Source organism: Pinus tabuliformis, chromosome 7, assembly GCF_031772625.1.
Source record: "Pinus tabuliformis cultivar Carrire ecotype Pingquan chromosome 7, CPIR1, whole genome shotgun sequence".
NCBI classification, from domain to species: Eukaryota; Viridiplantae; Streptophyta; class Pinopsida; order Pinales; family Pinaceae; genus Pinus; species Pinus tabuliformis.
Genome location: NC_142293.1, coordinates 1,978,614,519 through 1,978,621,454, shown reverse-complemented (window position 1 = coordinate 1,978,621,454; position 6,936 = coordinate 1,978,614,519).

The following is a 6,936-nucleotide window of genomic DNA, read 5'->3' as shown; positions in this document are numbered from 1 at the left end:
CCCTTGTTGCTGCTCTGCGAGGAACAACTTATGTCACTCGAGACAACTGTTTTCTGCTGCTATTGCTCTGCTCGGCTGATGTCCTCAGTTCTTCTGTGATCTGCAACCACACTTTGATACCATGTTGTAGTTTCTAAGTCTACCAGTTAGAAACCCTCCATGCACTTTACTGATTTATTCCTACCTACTTTTTCCATTACTTAACAAGTTATTTATAATGTAAATACTGAAAATAAACACTAGTGCATGCTCAACATATTACAGATCATCAACTGAAGGAAACATATACAAGCACACAAAATGACACTGTTATTTTTGGACTAATGTCCCCGGAAAAACCCAATGCGGGAAAACTGGTGCAATTATCTGAGGGTTTTCTTATTAAACAATTTCAGAGTACAATCTGGGTGTCAGATTCGGCTTACCCAACAGAGAATGCCCTTGGCAGTAGTACCTCTCAGTCTGAGACATATGTCTTGACTGAAACCTCGGATAAACCTCCGGCAGCTCCTTAGCTCCAATCTGCTCCAGAAACCCTAACGTCTACCTTTCTGGTCTGCATCAGCCTCTCTCTGCCCAGCGCTGGCCCTGCGTCACCCTGAATGGGCCTGTGTCAACCTTAGGAGGCCTTGCGTCAGCCTTCTGGCCCTCTGCGTTAGTTACGCTGGCCTCTCTGAAGCACTTCTCAGCTCCTGGCTGCCTCTGCGTGGCCTTGCGTGAGCCATGGCTGCTACTGCGTCACTCTCTCTGGCTACTGCGTTGATCTCCCGACACTATCTCTGCCTCTCTGTCTCTCTGTACTCACTGCCTCTCAGCTGCAACTCCGATTACTGATTTTATCTCTCTTAACAAACCCCGCTCTAGAGAATAGAATGACTGATCATCTGGTGTGCTCTCCAAGTGACCCTCAAGCCTCCTTTTATACTTTTCTCGTTGACATATCAACGACCGAGATTAAGTCCCTAATCAATGACTAAGATTAGATCTGGCTTGATCCATGTCTTTTGGACCATTCTAACACAGTTTTATATTAATCCACATTAATATTTTAATTTCCCTAAGTTTAGACTTAGGGACTCCATTAAAAATATTAATTATTTTAATATCTCCTGAACTATTTAGAATTTGCCCAAACCCTTTATGGGTATTGGAGATCTCATGTGCCCTAACCTCTCCACCAAATTTCGTGGCTAGAGCACATCTGATGCTACCCCAAATCAACAGACAATGGGCTCTCCAATGCTCATCCGGATACTCCTTAGCTTCTCCTTAAGAACAAGCTTCCTGGTATCACTGTTACTTTGTTATAGATCTAAAATAGTTTGGAACATCTCAAAAGCTGTCTTTCTCTCATTGATATGATGAACTATATGATCTCTGACCCCTTTTAGAGTAATCCTCCTTGCCTTCATATCATTCTTAGTATGCTGGGTCAACTGTTGGGGATCTTGTGGTGGTGGTATAGTGTTCTTGACAAACTCTCCCACCCCATTATCCTCCAAAACTATCATGATCCTTCCTTTCCATGAGACGAAGTTAGAGGCTCCCTCTAAACAGTGGTCTAATCTCAACCCTTGGAATGCCATTCTACTTACCCAAAGAGCTCTCCTCCACAAACTGATCTTTATCCTCCACAAATCTGATCAATTATGTCGTTAAAAGAAAAATGCCCTCTTAAATGTCACAAGCCTGCTCCTTGTTGACAGTACTAGGGCACACACAAGCAACCTTCTAAGCAGTGATTTAACTCCACAAACCACCTTGTTTTAGACCTCTACACTGTTATGAAGTGATACACTGGTCTTGTTCAAAATCTGAGGTCACAAAAGGCCTCCTTTTAGGTCTCAACCTCTCTAGACTTCTCTGCACAAACCCAAAATTGTTGCAGCCTCTCCTTGTAGATGATCTGAGGCCTATACTGGCCTCTTTCTAGGCTCGACCTTCTCCCAATAAATACCCTGTTTAGAGCCTTACTATCCCTTTATCCCTGCATTGACACCTGAGGCTATTCAGGGTTGTCCTCTGCAACCATACAGGCCTCTTGGCCTCTTCTCCAACAGATTAGGTCTTTGGCCCTCAACCTATAGCCAAAAACTTACGACCCTTTTGGCAGAAAAGAGATAAAACTCGACCCTCTTCTGAGCCTCTTCTTCCACAGAACCTATCTGCTTTCAACGTTGGACCAAACCTCCTTTGATTGGCCCTAAATCTCTATGCTCAGGCCTCTTTGTCTCTTCTCTGTGTGCTGGTCTTTACGCAGATCTGCGCTTTGATCATGTTGAGTTTCCTTGAAATTTTGCTTGTTGCTTGCATGAACAATTTGAAACTACTTTTCTTTTCACCAAGACACACAATTTCTCAACAATAGAAACAACAAAATTAAACACAGAGATAAAGACAGAATTACACAAGAGACACAATAATTTTCTAGGGAACCTAACTGGGAAAACCCTTTACTTCTTGTAGATTTTATTGACAAAAATTGAGCAAATTGATCTCTTTACAAGGAAATTTGTTTCAATAGAGAATGCACTTATCTCATTACTTGGACTAAGGTTAAAACTTCCTGCAATCACTCGACCTAGCTCCTAAATCGTTGCGCTGGAAATCTCCTATTTCCTAGCACACTAGCGGCTTCTATTTCCTAGGATTTTTTCCTAATTCCTAGCACACTTCAACAAGAATTTTCTCTATCAAATCCCGCGTATAGGCTCCTTGATACACTCTATCGACAACAAGCTCTCGTCACACACAACCTGGTGCAGTGCCTCACAAACTCATGAGCCATTGTCTTGTCTCACAACATTGTGCACACAAAACAATTGATTTAATTCTATGCCTTCGCCCTCTGTTTATGCAATTCAATCATGCTAAATCTAGAGTGTATTTTTAGAACTCAAACTTGTGATTGATTTGTTAACTGAGTCAAACGGACTCTTCTAACTCGTCCTGCCTCAATTAGAAACTGAAGCTCACTAAATCGTCCACTTCCAAACTTAAACTTGCACTTGGAGATTGAATCAACTGCCTCTCCAACTCTATGCATGAGTCAAACTAACTCATCCTTTGCTACGAATTCATACTTGACAAAAGGAAGACTCCTTGTGGTCTTTCTTGACTAAGGCACAAGTCAAGAAGGACCTTCTCTCGTTATTATTTTCAACAACTCACTCTAGACAGAGATCAGAGCATGATACCAAAACAAGCTTACTCTAGAAAGAGATCAGAGCACGATGCCAAAACAAAGCTCACTCTAGAAAGAGATCAGAGCACGATGCTAAAGCAAGCTTACTCTAGAAAGAGATTAGAGCATGATCTTGGGAGGCTATAGCCTCCAGGACCATACTCCATCCAAGGTCAACTGACATAGGGAGTATGTCCTATGCTATACCATTCTCCCTAATTCAAGCCAAACTACTTGACACAGGGATACATTCCTTGATTCTAGTCAAAGTACTTGACATAGGGAGAAAGACAGTCCATAGATCGTTCTTCCTAATTCAAGTCAATGTACTTGATACAAGGATAACATCCCTAATTCCGATCAGAGTATATGACACAGGAAAAATGTCTGTCCATGATGCTATCTAATCTGTCAAACCATTCTCCCTAATTCCGGTCAATGTACTTGACACATGGATAACATCCCTAATTCCGATCAAAGTACATGACATAGGGAGAAACCATATCCATGATGCAATCATCACTCCCTCTCAATTAGAGAGGCATTCTCCACAAGCCCAAGCTTGTCCCGGAAGTACACAAACTTCCCTGTAGAAAGAGGCTTTGTCAGCATATCGACTATCTCCTCATGAATGGAGATATCTTCGAGCTCCATTGCTCCCTTTTGCGCCATGTCAGTGATCATGGTCGTCACCTGCACTTGATCAAAACCTACAAGTAGCCTTTGAAGCTATATTGTTTCTCAACTTGCCAATTCATCTGCAATATACTCGACCTTTGCCATATTGCTTCATGCTCATCCAAGAAATTATAACGGAGCACAAACTGAAGGAATGTCTTGACGAACTCTTTCCGTCTTTAGCGCTCTCTCAAACTGAATATTGAAATCCTTGCAACTTCACATGATCCATCATCATAGATACTTTCAGGTCACCTTGACTGGGTGCTCCCTCTCACACTGACAGTTCATTATTGTAGCAACAAAACTTGATGCAGAAGACACGAATTGTGTAATAAATATTTTATTAATGACTGAATGATGATACAATTGCCTTCATGACAGTTTCCTATATAGGAATTGACTGGTCATGAAGGTGATTGGTCATGTCTTTTGACCATAAAAACCCTTCTCAATTAATAATGGTTAAATAATTAATTAATTATTATTATATATTGTTTATTTATTCTTATGAATTATTATTCATAACATTGCCCCTCCCTTTAAAATGCTTTGTCCTCAAAGCAGAGGTAACGTTGGATATTGTTGTGCAAACCTTTTGGTTTCCCATGAGGAATCTTCTTCTGAAAGCTTTTTCCACTTGATGAGGTATTCTCTAATAGTTTTGGAACGTAATACCTTTTCTCGGGTAGCGAGGATACCTTCGGGTTCTAAAACAATCTTTCCTTCTTCATTGACTTCTAGTATCTCGGTTTGAGCTGATTGATTTTGTCCCAACATTTTTTTGAGACATGAAACATGGAATACGTTGTGGATTTGACAGTTATCTGGTAACTGCAATTCATAAGCAACATCATTGATATTTCTGATTATTTGGAAAGATCCATAAAATTTCGGAGCCAACTTGTTGTTCCCTTGTTGTTTCAAAGATAATTGCTTGTAGTCTTACGTAGATCCAGTTGCATTCCTCGAATTATCTTTCAGTACGGTGCTGGTTGGCTTGTTGTTTCATTGATTGTTAGCGGTTGTTAAGTTTTCCCTTAATATTCTAATAATCCTTTGACTTTCCTCCAAATGATTCTTCACTGCTTGAACCTTGGAGTCATTTAATGCAAAATCCTTCCACTTTGGGGGCTCATAACCATATAGAGCTTGGAATGGGGTCATTTTAGCTGAGGTATGATAGGTGGTATTGTACCACCATTCTGCTAGGTGCAACCACTGAGACCATTTGTTTTTCTTATTGGTTACAAAGCATCGAAGATATGTTTCGAAGCATTTATTTACTATTTCTATTTGAATATCTATTTGCAGATGATATGTTGAACTCATGTTAAGGGTTATTCCAACTTGATTGCAAAAATATTTCCAAAATTTCCCTTAAATCTTACATCTCTATCACTAACAATGACCTTCGGAAGACTGTGTAACTTGTAGATGTTTTTACAAAAGACTTCTGCAATTTGCTTGGTTGAGTCTGTTTTCTTGACTGCCATGAAATGTGCATATTTAGTGAGTCTATCCACCACAACAAATATCTTGTCCTTACTGTCAGACATGGGTAACCCTTCGATGAAATCCATTGAGATTTCCTCCCATTTCTGATTTGGAATATGTAGAGGGTGTAGCAACCCAGGGGTTGGGATGTTTTCACTTTTATTTCTTTAACATATGTCGCATTCGGTGACGTACTTCTGAATTTCCTTACTCATTCCCTTCCAATAGAATGATTGACGTGTGTTGTAGTATGTCTTGAAGAACCCAACATGCCCAATTGTAGGGGAACTGTGTGATTCTTTTAGAGCCTTAATTTTAAATTTGGATGACAGACTTAAATAAATTCTACCTTTATACCACAATATGTCATTTTTCCATTCGAAGTGGGGGTGTTGATTAATATTTTCAATTATTGAACAAGAATCTGGATCCTTGGCATATTCAGTTCGCATCTCATCCAACCAATCTAGAACTACTATCAATGCGACACATGTTGTGATATCTTCGTCTTTTCGAGAGAAAGCGTCAACGACTACATTATCTTTCTCTTTTTTATGTAAAATTCCATGTCAAATGCGGAAAATTTCTCCATCCACTTTTGTTGTTCTGTTGATAAGGTCTTTTGTTGTAGCAGGAATTGAAAATTGTTGTGATCTGTACGGATCGAGAATTTACTTCTTAATAGATATTAACGCCACTTATTTAGTGCATGTATGATGGAAAGCATCTCCTTGTGGTAAGTAGACTTCAAGCTTTCTCTTTTGTTGAGCTTTTGACTCTCGAAAGCTATGGGGTGATTATCTTGCATTAACATTGCTCCAATCTCGAATCCTGAAGCATCGCACTCTACCACAAAGCGTTTAGAGAAGTCTAAGGTTACTAGCACCGAAGTAGATGACATCACTTCTTTTAATGACTCAAAACACTCATTTGCCTTGTTATCCCATTGAAAGGCATTTTTCTTTAACAAGTTTGTTAGGGGTGCAGTTAATTGCGCATAGTTTTTTATAAACCTCTTGTAATATCTTGTTAATCCAAGAAACCCTCGTAATTTCGATATGTTTTTTGGCTTTGGCCATTCCCTGATTGCCTTAATCTTACTGGGGTCTACTTTGACTCCTTCCTTGGATATGATGTGTCCGAGGTATTCAACTTCCTTTTTACCAAAGGTGCACTTTGACAGTTTGGCATAAAATTGATTCTCTTCTAGTAAGGAAAGTACCTCTTCTAGATGCTTGAGATGCTCCTTTCAAGTTTTGTTGTAGATAAGGATGTCGTCAAAGAAAACCAGTACAAACTTTTGTAGGTATGTGCGGAAAAGCTCATTCATTGTTGCTTGGAAGGTGGCTGGTGCATTGGTTAACCCGAATGACATTACTTTGAACTTATAATGTCCTTCATCAGTTATGTGTTGAAGAAAGTGTAACTAGGTTCGGTCTTCATAATGACATGATCTTTGCAATTGATGTAATAAATTATTTTTGTATCTTGCTACATGGGTTTCATGAGCAAGAAATGTAATTAGGTCAAAGACTTCTTCTTGATGTCTTTAGGATTTGATTTATTTGTCAAAGAGT